At 36.8% G+C, this 18785-nt stretch overlaps 1 protein-coding gene across 1 annotated transcript in view; it reads right to left on the reverse strand.

Moving 5' to 3' along the window:
• Positions 1-18061, reverse strand: part of LOC124237213 (phospholipid-transporting ATPase VD) — a 109133-nt gene extending 91072 nt beyond the window's left edge. Inside the window, exon 1 of the mRNA XM_046656657.1 lies at positions 17830-18061. The gene's annotated coding sequence lies outside the window, so the exon portion shown is untranslated. The remainder of the gene's footprint in view (positions 1-17829) is intronic.
• Positions 18062-18785: the final 724 nt, after the last annotated feature.

Consider the following 18785-nt stretch of genomic DNA (forward strand, 5'->3'; position numbering starts at 1 on the left):
CCAGGCACTGCAAACAGAATGATGAAAAGTCCTATGTAAACTCCATGGTTCTTGCCCTCAAGAAACACACGGTCCAGTAGAGAGATTAGGCATGAACTTCAAGCACACAGTCCGGTAAGAGATTCCCTCATTACCTGAAATCCCTCAGAGATTAATCCCCATGAGACAAAACCTGACATGTTTATGGCCAAATTTCATAGCAACAAACTCTAAGAACATTAAAACACTAACCAATAGATAAACAAGTAAGTTCTGAAATGAAGCTAGACCCCAGATAAGAGCTCATTTTGAAAACTAGAGCCAAAGTATCTTTTTAAACTGGCAGAATAACTCAAATTTCTTGGTTTGCTGTCTTTATTCATTCACATGAAGGAGGGCAAACTCTAGCTCTATGTGATAAGCTGTGTGAGCATGAGTGAAACATGATAAATACACTGGATTGTGATTCTAAAGATATGCTTTAAAAGATTATTAGGAAGATAAAAAAAGGGGAACGAGTTGCAATTATTTATTTAGTATCTGCTTCCCCTTCAAGACCATCTTGTTCGCTGTTTTAACCAGTAACCGGATAATGCCTGGCATATGGCAAGTACTCAATGAATATTTTTAAATAAATTCACTAATGTTCAGTCAGGTTCATGAGGGTATAATGTGCATCCTGGGAATGAGTAGTCTCTGAACAAGAAAAATCTCAAGAGGATAAAGGCCAAGCAATCAATACGTGCAACAAGTATTGTTGACAATGGAGTGGCATCCTTTCCTGGGATTCTACTTGGTCGATTCCATCCTGACCTTTGAAATCCAAGATAGCCTAAAGCCACCTACCTTTGCCAGAGACAACAATTATATTTGTCCTTAGCCTGTTGACTTAGGTTGTATTAAATCAGTGGTCCTCAACTAGGGGCAATCCCCCTCTCCCAGCCAGGGGACATCTGGCAATATCTGGAGACATTTTTGTTACAACCGAGGGAGTTAGTGCTAATGGATAGATGAGATGCCATGGATGCTATTATAATGTAAAGTACAGCCCCCTACAACAAATTATAATCTTGCGCAAAACTCCAAAAATGCTACTGCTAAAAAAACGTTGGTCTAGAGCAAGCCATAACATTTGTTCATGAGAGAGGTAAATAGCAGAGTAGAAAGAGAGGAGCTTTTCAGTCAGTCATGGGTTCAAATCCTGGCTCTAACCACTCAGCCCCAATGGGACTTTGTATAACCCTCAGTTTTCGCATCAGGAAAATAATACTTACTCTCTATGTTTGTTGTGAAGAGTTTATGAGAATATATACAAGGTACCTGATATATAATAGATCAGTAAATGGCAACAATTCTTACTAATATGAGAGCACTTATTAATCATTTGATGCCAGTATTTCTGTCAGGTAGGGAAAGCATTTTAAATATGATAAGGCTTAGCGACTTAAATAGAAAATTAAGAAATTTTAAAGCTGGAAAAAAATCCTAAACAGCCAACTAAATACTTTATTTTATACACAAGAAAATTGAAGTTCAGAGACACTGACTTGCCCAATATTACAAATCAAGTTAGTGGCAGCTCACATAGAATAATCCAGCTGTTCTCTTCACTATCATTTTATTACTGATACATACATAGGAATTTATTAATTTCTAAACTGTCATTATTTATGAATGTCATAAATTATTTAAGTCGATGTGAATACAAGATTTTATACCTGCTAAAATTTTATATGATAGCATGTTCAGACTATAAGATAACTACGATTTATTCAGATATGTATCTATCTTAACATTTTCAGAGCCAATTTGTAGGATCTGCCCTATTGTCTCAGTTTCCTCCTACTGAGTCCTGTTATCACTCACAATGGCCCACTTTTTACATTGATACTTTATAAAAGCAATATTAGAAATTATTCATTTTGGTTTAAAATATACTTGGGAAAAGAGCATGAACAAACACACAGAAGCTGACAAACTACAAATAAATCAGGAAAAAATATTTTGAACTTCACTAGCAACTTTAGAAAAGCAATTAAAGCAGTTAATAATTTTTGTCTTTAATATAGTAAACAGTTTCTCTATTCACAGTGTTCAATGAAGGCAAGCTTTCATATAGTGCTAGAGAAGCTAGCCTGTTCTTAGTTTTCTGGAACCAAAAGGTAATATGTCTTAAAAATGTTCAACCTCTTTGGCCCTGCGTAGAAGGATGACCAATTCAGCATTCAAAGGGTACTAACCCAAATGTCCAGAAAAAGGGAAATTGTTAAATCGTGGTATATCTAAATAGAAATATAATACAGATGTTCAGAATGGTATTTAAATGAATTTTTTGAGCAAGAAAATGCTTAAAGTTGAAGAGATTTTAAACCATGATTTAGATCTGTATACAAATATGATCTCAACTAGAACATATATATTTATATAAACTATTTATGTACACAAATGTGGAATGAAATATTTCTTAAAACATTAACACTGGTTATTTTGAAGTAGTATATTAACAGATGATTTTTATTTTTAAGTATCTCTTGTAACTGTTCATATTTTTTACCATGAATATAGATATTTACTTTATAATTAGAAAATAGATCTTCATTTCAATCAAAAACTATTCCAAATTCTAATCCCACAAAACATATTAAACTTTACTTAATCACAAAGCCTATGCTTATGGTAGAGAAAACCATATACAGAAGTTAATGTACCGCTTCTACATTTAAGATGCAGGGAAAAGATATAATCTTTTAAGTTTTTGTTTTAAGAACCACCGTATAAAATGAAAGACAAGCAAGCTGCCTCAACACTGAAAACGAATGTTCACATCCAAGTCCACAAGCAGCATGTGTGCATACTAACAATAATACTCGATAATACATCAGAGAAAACAAGAAAAACAGAATTTAGTATATAAACTTCATCATAAAGGCAACTATGTGTGTTCCCGACAAGAAGTCCTGAATGTAATTAAAAATGTTACAAAGCCAACTAAAGCATTCAGGTCTCTTTTGGACAAAAGATAACTGCTAAAAATATCTCCTAGATATGGCTGGTTAAATTTTAAGAGAGATTACTTAAATGCCCAGACAGTTGTGGGAGACTGCCTTCATTGTGAAAATAAGGTGTGAAATAGAATTTATATGATATTCAGCAAAAGAAAGCTCAGGTAATTGTTGTAGTACAACATTTTACACTTATGTATGGCATATACATTTCTAGATATTAAAGTAATCTCGAAATCTCAAAAACAAGTCTGTATATATTTCAAAATGACTTTCATTACACATTATATTAGAAAATTAAAGTCAGTGGGGTAAAAAAAACACTTGTAAGTAAGAAGGTTCTCAATTCCTACTTGAGAACCTATTTCAAGATTCTTTCCGCTAATTCCTAATATCTTGATAATATGACTAATCTACAGTATTCTGAAATGACCATGTTCAACATCATGTGGGCCTGGTAGGATAAAGAGAGCTAGCAAACAAAATTTCCAGCAATAAATGAAACATAATCTGACTTGACTAAATCCAAAGTACATTAAAAGAATGGTGTATGTCACATAACGATGCACTATGAAAATGCTTCTAGGCTGGGACTCCAACTTTATATAGAATTAATAGATCATAGTAGGAATCTACATCATTCCCCACCTCTACAAAGACACTCTAGACCTCTGATAAGAAAACTTGATTCCCTAGGCCCAAACTACCTACTGAGAGTCATAAGGATTCATATTTGCTTCCTTTAATCATCCTCCAGAAGTACGTCCCCCTCTTTCCCTTATGAAACACCTACAAAAATGTTTAGTTTAAATTATGCTTTAAAAGGGAATCTGTTGCCAGGAAGTAAATAACATAAAACCAACCAACACAAATCTTTAAGTATTAAAATTTGTCTTTTTGGAGTGTTTTGTAAGTTTTTTGTCTTAAGTTAATGGCTTTTGAAGCCAGCTCAGTGATAACACAGAAGTATTTGAAATGGCATACTAGAAAGTCAATGGAATTGTCTTTCCCAGAGGTCTTTTAAAGTAGACCAGGCACCTGCCTGCCAAAACCCAATGAATAGGACCTGCTCACTGAGAATCTTACCCTAAGCCTGTGTTAACTACCACATTCAGAATCACCAGGAGATCTTGTGAAAAAACAGATTCCACCCCCTATACACACACACACACACACACACACACACACACACACACACACACTCACCCCAGTTTCCGATTCAATAGGTCTGCAGTGGGGCCTGAGAATTGCATTTCTAACAAGTTCAAGTGATGCTGATGCTACTGGTCTGGGAATCAGACTTTGAAACTGTTGGCCTAAGAAACTCAAATCTGCTCTGGAAAGACTTATTTTTAATTTCTAAATATATTTGCTCCATGAATTATCATTAAATATTATTTTATGCAACTATCACTTCTATCCCAATGGTGTAAATATTGTTGTTTAAATAATTAGTGAAACTACTTTTTTTATACACAAGAAATAGGGCAATTATTTTCTGGATGAGTAACCACAGAAATTTTAAAAACAAAAGAAAATAAACTTAAAAGAATGAAGAATGATAAGAGAAAAAATAAATAGGGAAGTGAAGTTATTTGTAGCTAAAATGGAAAGAATTTAGCTGCTGAAAGATGGTTTATACTTAAAACTAAAGGTTAAATCAATAGGCTACATCAAATGTTTTCTCAAGGTCTCTTGCAGATTATTAAACTGAGCTATAAATATGAATCAAATAAACACACAGACTAAAAATTCAAATCATATACATTTTTCTTTAAAGTGCATGGCTTTACTGGATAAATGATGAAGACAGATTGGCATTACTTTAGTTGAACTATAAAAAGGACATTCAGTGTAATGGATGACAGGCTTAATTCATGTCTAAAAACTATGTAAAAATTCACTTCTGGAAGCATTTGGGTAACCTAAAATATGTTATATAGTCAGCTGTCCCCATCCAAGGAATCTGCATGTGTGGACTCAACCAACCGCAGATCGAAAAGCCCACAATGGCTGCATCTGTACTGACCATATACACACGTTTTTCTTTTTTGGTCATTATTCCCTAAGCAATAAAATATAACAACTATTTACATAGCATTTACATTGTATTAGATATCATAAGTAATATAGAGATGATTTAAAGTATACAGGAGGGAGGGACGTCATCATCATGGCAGCATGAGAGGATCCCTTTGTCTCTCTCCTTCAATCTACAGTGAGTAAAATATCCATAACCCAAGAAAGGCTATATTGCCCAACACATCAGGACACCAGAGAGATCCACACATCAGTACGTATGAAGACTGGCACATACAGAGGAAGCTAAATGGGACAGAGGCAGTGCCCAGGACCCTGGACCCCCAGCCATGGTGGCTGAGGAAACCACCTCTAGCACCAGAGAACCTGGTGGGCAGCAGCAGAGTTGCATGTGCAACTCTGGCCAGCCAAATGCAGTGGCATCTGCAGCCATGGGGAGCAAAGAAGCAGCACAGGTGGGGCCCTGTGATCCAGGGCCCCACCTGTGGCTTAGAGACTTGCACAGGACACCAATATCCCAATGGTAGCAGTACCGGTAACCACAAGGTAACAGGAAACAGCAGAGGCAGTATCCCACAAACTTAGCTGCCTTTCCACCATCACTCCCCCCAACCAAGGCAGAGCTTCCAACCCAAGTGATACCAAATGCCGTGGAGGCTTCAGTCACTCCTGTACCTCTGGTGAAAAAGCCCATAACTGCAGTGACACTGGCCAACATCAAGGCATCAGTGACCTCCAGTGGTGCAGGCAGCACTGAAGAGGAGAGTACTGGTGATATCCTAAATAGAGGTGCAAGTTGCAAGGTGCAGATCCTCAAATACAAGTCAGAGGCAGCTCAGGTAAGAGAAACCAAAAACTAGCGCTATAGTGATAACCTACTGAAAAACAAAAGAAAGGCTCTAATCTCCAACCTATTGAAAACTTTAAATCAAAACAAAGCTATACCTAAATAAGAAAAGTGTGTGCTATGACAAATGCATTGGCAGAGGAATATCTCAGCAAGTACCACAAAAAGCCACAATAATATGGCATCACAAAAATAAAACAAAAATTCTCCAGAAACCAAACACAAAGTCATGGAAGATTGTGATTCAACTGATAAAGAATTCAAGATAATTGTGAAGAAACTCAATGAGCTACAAGAAAATTCAGAAAGGTAGTTCAGGGGCCGACCCGGTGGCACAGTGGTTAAGTGCACACATTCCGCATCGGCGGCCTGGGGTTCGCCAGTTCAGATCCTGGGTGTGGACATGGCACCGCACGGCAAGCCATGCTGGGTAGGCATCCCACGTATAAAGCAGAGGAAGATGGGTACGATGTTAGCTCAGAGCCAGTCTTCCTCAGCAAAAAGAGGAAGATTGGCAGTAGATGTTAGCTCAGGGCTAATCATCCTCACAAAAAAAGAAAGGTAGTTCAATGAGCTCAGGAATAAAATTAATGGACAGAAGGAATATTTTCCCAAAGAGATTGAAACTCTAAAAAAGAACCAAACAGAAATTCTGGATCTGAAGAACTTAAGGAGATGAAGAATGCATTAGAAAGAACTGGGAATATAGCAGATCATATGGAAGAGAGAATTAGCAAGTTTGAAGATGGAAACCTAGAAATGATGTAGGTAGAAGAAGAGAAAGAACTAAGAGACTTATAAAAAATGCAGAAATTCTATGAGAACTATCCAACTCTATTAGAAAGATCAACATAAGGATAATGTTTATCCCAGAAGGAGAAGAGAGAAGGGAGCAGAGAACTTATTCAAAGAATCAACAGCTGAGAACTGCTCAAATCTTGGGAAAGAACTAGATATACAAATCCATGAAGCTAACAGAACACTCAATGATCTCAATACAAAATGACCTCCAAGACACGTGATAATAATACTGTCAAAAGTCAATGACAAAGAAAGAATGCTAAAAGCCAGGGGAAAAAACCCAATGACCTACAAGAGAACCCCCACTAGGCTATCAGCAGATTTCTCAGCAGAAACTCTAGAGGCCAAGAGAGAATGGGATGATATATTCAAAATATTGAAAGATAAAAACTGTCAGCCAAGAATACTCTATTCAGCAAAGTTATCTTTCAGATATGAAGGAGAAATAAAGGCTTTCCTAGACAAACAAATGCTGAGTGAGTTCATCCCCACTAGAACTTCTTTACAAGAAATGTTGAAAAAAGCCGTCCTACCTGAAACAAAAAGACAAAGGTATACAAAGATTTGAGCAAGGTGATAAATAGACAGAATCACAAAATTGCAACTCTATATCAGAATAGGTTAGTAAACAATTGTAACACAAAGTTTAAAGGGAAAGGAACTATCAAAAATAATTAGAACTACTTCAATTTGAACTCACAGTACAATAGATACAATACAATACAATACAATGAACTCACAATACAAAAAGGGATAATTTATGATAACAAAACATAGAGGGGGAAGGAAAAAAGACAGAACCTGCATATGCAAATGAAGAGAGATGTTATCAGCAGAAAAAGGACTATCTTACCTATGAGACCTTTTATACAAACCTCATGGTAACCACAAAACAAAATTTCAGAGCAGAGTCATGAAACACAAAAAAAGAGGAAACTAAGAAACACATTACAGAAAACCCCCAAACTCAAATGGCAGAAGTAAATACAAGGAAAAAGAAACAATGTAAATCAGACAGCAAAAGACAAAATGGCAGTATTAAGTCTTTATATATCAATAATCACCCTAAATGTAAATGGATTGAATTCACCAGTCAAAAGACACAGAATGGCTGGAAGGATTAAAAAACAAAAACCAAAAATATGCTGCTTCCAGGAGACCCATCTCAGATCTAAAGACAAACATAGGCTCAGAGTGAAGGGATAGGAGCTGATACTCCAAGCAAATGGCAACGAAAAGAAAGCAAACAGACATACTTATATCAGACAAAGCAGAATTCAAGGTAAAAAAGATAATGAGAGACAAAGAGGGGCAGTATATAATGATAAAAGGGACATTCCACCAAGAGGACATAACCCTTATTAATATATATGCACCTAACAGAGGAGCACCAAAGTATATAAATCAACTATTAACAGACCTATAGGGAGAAATTAACAGCAACACAATAACAGTAGGGGACTGCAACATCTCACTTACATCAATGGATAGATCATCCAGACGGATGGTCAACAAGGAAACATGGCCTCACATGAAACACTGGGCCAGATGGACTTAATAGATATATAGAGAACATTCCATCCAAAAACAGCAGAATACACATCCTTCTCAAGTACACACGGAACATTCTCTAAGATAGACCATATGTTGGGAAACAAGGCAAGCCTCAGTAAATTCAAGACAACTGAAATCGTATCAAGCATCTTTTCTGACTACAGTGCTATGAAACTAGAAATTAACTACAAGAAAAAAGCTGAGAAAGTCACAAATACGTGGAAACTAAACAACATGCTACTGAACAACCACTGGATCAATGAAGAAATCAAAGGAGAAATCAAAAAATACCTGGAGACAAATGAAAATGAAAACACAACATACCAACTCTTATGGGATGCAGCAAAAGTGGTACTAAGAGGGAAATTCATAGCAATACAGGCCTACCTCAACAAACAAGAAAAATCTCAAATAAAAAAATTTAACATTGTACCTAAAGGAACTAGAAAAAAAGAGAACAAATTAAGCCCAAAGTCAGTAGAAGCAAGAAAGTAATAAAAATGAGAGTGGAAATAAATGAAATAGAGACTGAAAAGACAATAGAAAAGATCAATGAAACTACCTTTGAAGAGATAAACAAAACTGACAACATTTAGCTAAACTTACTAACAAAAAAAGAGAGAAGGCTCAAAGAAAATCAAAAACAAAAGAGGAGAAATTACAACAGATACCACAGAAAAACAAAGGATTATAAGAGAATACTATGAAAAGATCTATGTCAATGAATTGGATAACCCAGAAGAAATGGATAAACTCTAAGAATCAAACAATCTTCCAAAACTGAATCAAGAAGAAATAGAAAATCTGAAAATATTGGAAAAAGAAAACATTTGTTTGCTGTATAGTATCTTCTATCAGATAGTTCCCAGGATAGGGCAAGAATGGGATATTAATATATAGGCTGAAATACCAAATCCAAACTTAAAGTCTTAGTTCAGGATGTTGTCAACTTTTACCAGGATTACAGCAATGGCCTTCCACCTGGCCCACCTGTATTCATTCTTGCCTCTAAGTAGTTCTCCATCCAGCATCTGGAGCAATGTTTTTGAAGTGCAAATCTCATGACCCTCTGATCTGAAACAGCTTTTAAACTCTAAGTAGTTCAATTGTTACTGTACCCAGTGAGTTTGCTGGCATTTTATCAGTTGGGACAAACCTAGCATTTTAGACCTATTTAATGTGCATTTCTCATTCCTCCCAAATGAAGATTATCTGTGCATTTAGTTCTTGATTCTCATTGATCATTGGAGTGGATTGTAATAACATAAAACTTTATACTTATTCTAGAGCAGTGAATTAGTTATGTACCTAAACTCATTTGAAAATTGTAAAAAGCCAGAGAGAACTGGTTTTCAATCACAGTTCTATCAACTCTGATAGCCTGATGCCTTTGGCAATCTACATCTCTCAACCTCAGTTTTCATATCCACAAAATAGGAATAATAGTACCAGCTTCTTTCCTATGAGTATTAAACGGATTGATAAATGGATTGATAAACAGAATAATTAGCATGGTCTCTGGAATACAGCAAGCTCACTATGGAATGTAGTAAGCCTGCTGTTGTTATGGGAGAAGTACCAGAGAAAGTCCTGGTAACTGAAAATTTTTTCCTTATTATCTGTCTATTGCTGGAAATTCTAATTTTTTTTTTTTGGAAGATTAGCCCTGAGCTAACATCCACTGCCAATCCTCCTCTTTTTGCTGAGGAAAACTGGCCCTGAACTACCATCCATGCCCATCTTCCTCAATTCTAGTAAGAAGAATGAAGCAGTAATCAGAAACCTCCAACAAACAAAAGTCCAGGACTAGACGGCTTCACTGGTGAATTCTACCAAACTTTCAAAGAAGATTTAAATAACTATCCCTCTCAAACTTTTCCAAAAAGTGTAAGAGCATGGGAGGCTTCCCAACTCATTTTACGTTGCCAACATTATCCCAATACCAAAACCAGACAAGGACACCACATAAAAAGAAAATTACAGGCCAATAACACTGATGAACATAAATGCAAAAATCCTCAAGAAAGTATTAGTGAGTAGAATACAACAATTCATTAAAAGGATCATACATCATGATCAAGTGGCATATATTCCAGGGATGCAGGGATGATTCAACATCTGCAAATCAATCAATGTGATACACCACAATAACAAAATGAAGAATAAATATCACATGATCATCTCAATAGATGCAGAGAAAACATTTGACAAGATTCAGCATCCACTTATGATAAAAACTCTCAATAAAATGGCTACAGAAGGAAAGTACTTCAACATAATAGAGGCCACATATGACAAACCTACAGCTAACACCATACTCAACAGGGAAAAACTGCAAGCTATCCCTCTAAGAACAGGAATACGACAAGGATGTCTACTCTCACCGCTCTTATTCAACATAGTATTGGAAATCCTAGCTACAGCAGTTAAGCAAGAAAAAGAAATAAAAGGGATCCAAATTGGGAAGAAGAAAATTGCCACTATTTGCAGATGACATGATTTTATATATTTAAAAAACCTGAAAGAATCCACCAAAAAACTATTAGAAACAATAAATGAATACAGTAAAGTTGCAGGGCACAAAATCAACATTAAAAATCAGTTGTGTTTCTATATAGCAACAACAACAAGCAGAAAGAGAAATCAAAAATACAATCCCAGTTATAATCGCAACAAAACTAAAATACCTAGGAATAAATTTAACTAAGGAGGTGAAAGACCTGTACACCGAAAACTCGAAGACACTGTTGAAAGAAATTGAAGAAGACACAAAGAAATGGAAAGATATTTTGTGCTCACGGATTGGAGGAATTAACATAGCTTAAATGTCCATATTACCTAATGTGATCTACAGATTCACTGCAATCCCAATCAAAGTCCCAAGGATATTTTTTTCATGGAAATAGAACAAAGAATCCTAAAACATATGGACCAAAAGATCCTGAATAGCCAAAGAATCCTGAAAGAAAAGAACAAAGCTGGAGATATCATACTCTCTGATTTCAAAGTATACTACAAACCTATAGTAATCAAAACAGCTATAAAAAGCTTTCATTACTTATTCAATACTACCCACCCTCCAAAATACATCTATTTTGAATAAGAAGTGATAATATAATCAGCTATTTCAAAACAGGAGCAAATACATCTGCATTAACATAAGCTCTAACAAGTTCAAATGATGATGCTTGGTCAGATTCACAATCAGCTGCATATCACAAGCTCTTAGCCTCTGTAAGCCTCAGTTTCCACATTTGTAAAATGGAAATAACATCACCTACCTCACTCAGTTTTGTAAGGAGGTTTATTAAATAATGCACCATGCCTAACACACTGAAAGTGCTCAATAACTTCATTGTTTCAACTGTTTGTTGACTCCTATTATATGCCAAGCATTGTTAAAGACAACAGAGATAAATCAGAGAACAAAAGACAACATCTCTGCCTTCTAGGAACTTACTTGCTAGGGTTCATTTATTTTACCTTGCCTTAGGCACAGTGCTGGGCACTTTGAAAATGAATAAAAGTGCACAGAAGAGATCAAAATACTCAATCCAACAAAAAAGATAACACTAGGGTAATCATGAAGTATGTAAATTTAGGGAAGTAGAAAGTCCTAGGAGAAGGCATCACATGAGGTTGGAAACCGGAAAGGGAAAAGACGGTGGGCTTCCTGGAAGAGAGAGCATTTTAAATGAGCCTTGGAAAACGTCTAGAATCTGACCGGAGAGATTTGTAGATTTTAGAGAAGGAAATATTATGAGTTAAGGTGGGGAGGCTGGAAAACCCTGCGTCCATTTAAGTAACACTGAGTAGTTCAACATGGCTGGCGTTTCAAATACAAATTAAGGAGTAATGGGACATTAAGATGGAAATCTATGTTAGGACCACATAAGTCCTTACTAAGATGAAGAATTTATCCTTAGTTTAAGGAAATGGGAAATCATCAAAGATATTTGAGAGGGTGTGGTATGATATAGACATTTAAAAGATTTCTTTGCAAGAAGTACGAAAGACACAATGGAATGGGGGAGAAAAGCCAGGGAGACTAGACTGGAAACACTGAGTAACGTGCTTCAGAATACAGTTTACAGGAATCTAACAAGGAGTAGGGATTTCTAAAGGCATCTCTGAGTGCACCTTTGTGACAACAGCAACACCAATGGCTGGCAAGGGCCACACTGCAACAACTTGGCATGAGCCACACTCTCATATTCCCCACAGGGCTCTATCACTGCCTTCCTCCGCCTCTTGCCAATACAGCATCTTTAATACTACATTCCTTATCCACACACTCCTGTCATCACCCAGCCATCCCAACCACGACCCAAATCAAGCAGGCAAAAAATATGTGACAAATTGGGCTCTGGGGACCAGCATACCTCCCCTTTTGTACCAGCCCAGCTCAAAGCAAATGTGACCATTTGGGAGAAGAAAGCCAGTTTAGGTCTCAGGGTAAGAAATTTCATAATTCCCTTGCTCCATTGAAAGCACTGCACTTTTCTCTCAGTCCTTGGTTTAGGAACCTTAAAAACATAATAATGCTTCAGATTCAGGCATTTTTCTAACCTGGCAAGGTAGAAAAGTTGATTTGTTGGCTAAAGGACATCAGAAGTAAGTAGAGAGAATCTTTGTGATGAAAACATCTAAGTACACCTTTCTAGGAAAGACTTTAGTGAAAAAGAAAGGATATTATAATTGAGATTTTTAACTATAACCTTCATAGATAACCTTTTTAACTATAACCTTCATATAGTCTATAAGGGGAATGAGAAGTTTAAAAATAGTGCTAAGCCATTATGAGTACTATAAATTGAAGAAAAAGACTTCACAACATTATTGTATAACTTAAAAATGATTTTTACCTTCCTTCTCATAACCAAGATATTATGATTTTTTTTTTTTTGAGGAAGATTAGTCCTGAACTAACATCCGCCACCAATCCTCCTCTTTTTGCTGAGGAAGACTGGCCCTGAGCCAACATTCGTGCCCATCCTCCTCTACCCCACATGTGGGACGCCTGCCACAGCATGGCCCGCCAAGCGGTGCCATGTCCACACCCAGGATCCGAACCAGCGAACCCCGGGCCAGCGAAGCCGAACATGCGAACTTAACCACTGTGCCACCAGGCCAAATCCCAAGATATTATGATTTTTTTAATTACCTATCTGACATAAAGAGTTGAAATTTTATAAGTTTATTTTGCTAACAGAAATGTAGTTGTACTCATCTTCTTCATTCAGAAAGGCCTTAAATTGAATAAGTAGATTTTAGAAAAATAGAGTTTTTAATTAATGCCTATCAGCAAGAGATCCTAGCAGATGTGATCAACAGGAAATGAAGAGGAATAAAGCTCAAATCAGTCCAACATTGCTTATTTTTTCAGGAAACAGCTGGGGGTAGAAGAGTGAATGTGACTAGAATAAGTTTTATCTTGTGATTTCCCTTATAATCCAAATGTTCTCACCAGCAAATACAATTCAGAACAATGACACCTAACACGGAAATCCAGACAATGAGACTGTGGATGCTTTGTGAAAGGGGGTTAAGATAATATCATCTATGTGCTCTTCATTCTAGGATGAATTGCTTTATTAGGATAGCGGCTTTTTTCCCCGATAACTAAAATATATTCACTGTAGAAATTTTAGAAACTACAGATTAATACCAAGAGAAAAATTAGAAATCACCTATAATCTCACCACCCAAACATAAGTACGATTAACATTTGGTTTCTTCTCCACCAATAAAGTAGTTTCTGTGTATAGACTGGATTTTTTTTCAAAAGTAGGATTTTTTTTTTTTTGAGTAAGATTAGCCCTGAGCTAACTACTGCCAATCCTCCTCTTTTTACTGAGGAAGACTGGCCCTGAGCTAACATCCGTGCTGATCTTCCTCTACTTTATATGCAGGATGCCTACCACAGCATGGCTTGCCAAGCGGTGCCGTGTCTGCACCTGGGATCCAAACCGGGGAACCCCAGGCCACTGAAGCGGAACGTGTGCACTTAACCGCTGCGCCACTGGGCCGGCCCCAAAAGTAGGATATTTTGTTATTTACTTTTTCATTCCTCATATCAAGAACATTTTTCCATATCATTAGTCTTCCCAACAACCTCACACATTTTGATTTGCTTTCCATGTATGTTAACGTGACGTGTGAAAACATGGTAACTTATTGCTATGCTGAGTATTCACTGATTATTGGGAGGTTAACATCCCTCTACCCTCAACCTTAGAAAACTCCGTTTTTTTCTTTGTGAATTGCCCATGTATGTCCATTTTTCATTGGGGATCATTTTTTATAGCGGTGTTCATCCATCTCTCACTGTTTTTTATGATATCTTTTGAAAGGGGTAAATTGGCATATAAAATATAGAGCTTAGAGGTTGTCTTTTAATTTAGGTTATGGTATTTCTTGGTGATATTTTTCAAAATGGTATTTTTGGGATTATAATAAGAATAGTTGCTATACAAGATTTGGGGATATCAGGAGAAATATAAAGAAATAAAAAGCTATAACTCTACCACCTAGAAATCCAACTTTTTTCCGTACATGAAATGTCAGTGGATATATCCATTGATACAAACAGAACTTGTGTACAAACAGGAAGTGCAACAGTCTTGTTCAGTGTTGTTCAATGTTTATTAATTTAGAATGATGCCTGATATATTGTAAAAGTTTAATAAATATTCACTGAGTAAATGATATTTTATATGTATTTATGTGAAAATTATATTTTACACATTAAAGATAATATAGTATTAAATCTTGCTTTTTTCACTCAATACAAGGATCTTTCTAAGTCATGAAATTTTTTCAAAAATATTTTGGAAACTGAAATTTATCAATATTGATATACAGTACATTAATTTATTTAAATACTTTGCTAATGCAGGCTTTATTTTGTTTCTAATTTTTCCCATCTTACAGACAACACTGTAATGAACACATTTATAAATCTTCCAATGGAATTCACTTGATTTCCTTAGCATACATTTCTAGACCCTGGATTACTGAGTCAAGGGCTACACACATTTACAGGTTTTGATACATATTCTCATACCATTACCTCAAATAGTTGCGTGAATAAACCCTTCATTGAGTAGCATAAAAGAAGATTCCATTAAGGCTGCAACTCTTACGAAACTAGCATCACTATTACTTCTTACTCTAATAGCGATTAGTTTTGTGAAAAGTATTGTTTCTATAGCTAAGATGATTTCTGAAATGAAACAAATCCATCAAAGATAAAAGGAAGGGAATAATGTTTTCAAGAGAATACATATTCACAACCTCTTCTAAGATTTAAGGAGAGGGGCTCAGTGCTGTAACTATTCACCAGGAATGGTGATAGCATTCAGCGTACACACAATTGTTCGAAGCACTGATAAACAGATTCTCCTTTTTTCAAGCACTGACAAGCTATTAGATTTATCTTCACTGATGCATTGGATTCTGAGAATCCCCAAGTGATCTTGCTTGTGGCATTTTCTTTGATTTTCCCTCATTTAAAAAGACTGCTTCCAACTAGATCAGACAATAAATAAGACATGTAATGAAGGTTTGAATATGTGGACATTTTTAATCTCAATTTTAAAAAGTGACTCTAAGAAGTGCATTTGTCTAACAAATGAGTCATCTCTGTCTTGTTATACATTATAATCAAATTCTGAGCATTTCCTTCCTTTGCAGATGTGAAAGATGTTCAACCTAAAATGGAACCAGAGAATACAAAATGGAAAATCTCATGCAGGTACCCTAAGGAAAACGAAACTTAAGGACTGAGACTCATTTCCCATAAATTCCTAATTTACAGAAAACTGATAATATTGGAATTTTATTAAATGATTGGGAGTTAGCCAGGGGTTGCTTCATATCAACCTTGGGAAGTTCTACTTATGATCACCACAGGCATGAACAAAAATGACCCAGGTCAGGTTGGTCTGGAAAAAGAAGCATAATTGAGCTTTGTATGATTGGATTGGTTTTGTGTTTCAGGGGAATTTTCAAAGCTGTTCTCCATTTGTTTTTGATTTTAACACACTCTAACTGAACTCTCCTCTCTTTACATTCTGTGCCCATAAATATAGCCTACCCCAAACCCTCCACAGACTTGTCTGTGGCTTACTACAATCTGCCTATCCTGAATTTCAATTCCTCTGCTATTCCCAAAGAAACTCATCTTTTTGACAATTTTGAGGTTGCCAACTGTTTACCTCTTTATTTAGGTCAACACTAACATCAAAATAAATGATATCCTATTCAATTTCCATTTAATCACTAAGTAACTGAAAAAGTATTCAGTTCTTGCTATGTAAAGGTCAAACATTCCTGACACCCTGTATTAGACTTAGATTCTCCATCTTTTCCATACAATTTAACAAATGTTAAATTAGCAGTTACAATGTTATTTTTTAAATTACTTAAAATTTTGAATGTTGCCTAGTTTTTCAACATATATGGTATGATCTCATTTTGATAAAAACTATCTCAATGTAGGTATGTAATATGTATTTGTACTAAGAATAGAAAAGAGTCCAGAAGGAGGAGACATTACCTATTGGGGTAGATTGAAGTGAGGGCTCACACCACGGCACTGAATGAGTTTACTCTGTTACCTTCATCTTAAACAAGCCAACAAAGACTTTTTTTTTTATGATGGTATTCTTCACAGAAATGTGACCCACCCAAATTAAAAATAATTATATCCTCTGGAGTTACTTTCTGATACAGTAACATTTATTGGTGGATAAGGAGACCCTATCCTTGTGGGTCCATTTTTTAAGGACACTTAGTCAGAGGCTTGCTCTCAGAGTACAGGATTGTTTTTCTCCTTGCAAAAAACTAGTGTGAAAAGAAGCACGAAGAAACTTTGGTCTTATTTAGATAACGTTCTAAATACCTGAGTTAACATGCCCTTATGATTAGGAGTAGTTTAAACATATCTTTTCTAAAAGCACAGGGTGCTCGACCCTCCAGGCTGGAGGGCTTCACTTACCACCCAGAAGTCTCTCTGCCGTACATTGTAAAGTATAACTCTATGTTTTATAATGAAAGATGAAGGGTGCCCCAAACAACAATTAAGTTCTGCAAAGTTAGTGTTTGCCAGGAAGAACGCGGGCTTTTTTGTAGTGCTCCTTTAAAAACTATTTTTGAGCAAGCTCCAATGCAAACACCGTTTTTCTTCCTCAGGAAATAATCCCCATTCTCTTCGTTAACTTTGAGACAGACCTTAAATCACCTTAAACTGCAGATTTCACAATATGACAAAGGGGTGGGTGGGGGTGTGTGTGTGTGTATGTGTGTGTGCATAATTTACCTTCTCACAAAACCCAGCATTAAAAATAGATAAAATAATTTCTCTTTTCAAATCAAGTGACTGAAAATGGCGAGTTTCTCCTTTTTTTTTGTTTTGTTTTTTAAGCTCATCAGCCCTAAACTAGTTTTGAGGCACTTCATCAAACCTGAACACAATTATTGGGGGAGGGGGAGAGGAAGAGGGGAAGAGAGAGACAGAGAAGAAATAGAGAAAGAGGAAAAGAGAGTGGGTAGTGAAACATAAGGCAGGGAAATAGTCAAAGGGGTTCTCTCGTTCACCCTTACCAATTCCTCCCTCGGCACACATCACAGCATGACGGTCACGGGTCCCAAGGTGCAAAAGAAGAACCAAGCAAAAATCCGGAGAGTGGAGGCGGCTTATGCTTCTACGCCAGCCACTTGCCTTTGGGGGTTGAAAAAAAAAATCACTTCTCACACAGCTCCCAAACTCAGAAGCCAGAACCGGAGCCGGAGCCAGACCCGGGGCAGAGCCGGCAACCTCCTCCTCCTCCTCCGCCCTCGCCTCCTCCTGCTTCCTCTCCTCCTGCCCCTCCCCACTCCTCCCGGTTCCAGAGCAGCCCAAGCTTCCGCGAGCAGCCAATCGCCGGAAGCCCCGCCTCCTGTGACGCCATGGGCGGGGGCGGGCCTGGCAGCTGGGGCTTCCCAGCTCCAGCTGTTGGACAGAGCTGCCAGTCTGCCCAGCGCAGATGCCCCAGGGTCCTGGAGCCTTTACAGTCCCACCTCTGACTTTCACGTTACAGTACAGATTGCTTGCTGTTGAGGGTTTGGTTCGTTGTCGTTGTCGTTTTGCAAAAATTCTGTTTAACAGTTCACCCATTTACCCAGACTTGAAATGTTTGACAATTATTTTTTGGAGGGAAAAGGAATCAAATCTAAACATTTAATGTTATTGTTTTAAACTAGAAAAGAAACTGAAGAAAAAGACCACAATTCTGATTCTTTTTCCCACTCCTTGACCTTCTATCCCCTTCCTCCCTCAGTATAATGTGGCTTTGTCCATACACCTGCCATGATCTGTTAGCTTAAAACAGCTTTAAAAAAATTTTTTACTCCTAAAAAAATTCCAGCAACTTTTCTGTTCTCTCAAAACTGCTGACCGACTAAGTGCTTTGAGAAAGGGGAAGGACATTCTGAGAAGGCAGAACCAACGGGGGCCGTAATTCAGACCAAAACCTACTCACCACTCACTGCCAATTTTTTATCCCACTGAAACAAAAATA

This window comes from Equus quagga, chromosome 3 (genome assembly GCF_021613505.1).
Source record: "Equus quagga isolate Etosha38 chromosome 3, UCLA_HA_Equagga_1.0, whole genome shotgun sequence".
Lineage (NCBI taxonomy): Eukaryota > Metazoa > Chordata > Mammalia > Perissodactyla > Equidae > Equus > Equus quagga.